This window comes from Odontomachus brunneus, unplaced genomic scaffold, assembly GCF_010583005.1.
Source record: "Odontomachus brunneus isolate Ranch 3 - 2012 unplaced genomic scaffold, Obru_v1 Obru_scaffold_003, whole genome shotgun sequence".
Taxonomy (NCBI): Eukaryota; Metazoa; Arthropoda; class Insecta; order Hymenoptera; family Formicidae; genus Odontomachus; species Odontomachus brunneus.
The window spans coordinates 4,310,286-4,310,658 of NW_022639453.1; the positions used below are offsets into that span (position 1 = coordinate 4,310,286).

Consider the following 373-nt stretch of genomic DNA (forward strand, 5'->3'; position numbering starts at 1 on the left):
ATATATATATATATATATATATATATCATAACTATCTAATATTTAATATTATACATTTTTGTGACTAAGTTTTTCATAATTAAAATTCTATTTGAATATATTCTTTTCAAGTGTACTTCACTTAAAATTGGCTGAAAAATACAATTTTCTTACTCATTTCACTGTTTAAAGTTTTATCTGCCGAAAAAGAACGTCTTCTCATTGGTTTATTATTTCAAAAGTTTTGATGTTTCCTTATTAGGCTTTTCGATTTTAATTAAGCAACAGAATATTTTATTATATGATTAAATTGTACGATGTACTTGTGATATTCTGTACATAAGTAATAAGATATTTGAAATTAGCGCTTCGAATTTTTTATAAACTACATATA

At 21.4% G+C, this 373-nt stretch overlaps 1 protein-coding gene across 4 annotated transcripts in view; it reads left to right on the plus strand.

Annotated features, from left to right (window-relative positions):
• The window catches only part of LOC116843614 (semaphorin-1A-like), a 711,737-nt gene that overhangs the window by 338,301 nt on the left and 373,063 nt on the right, over positions 1 to 373 (plus strand). The gene's annotated exons all lie outside the window — the stretch shown is intronic.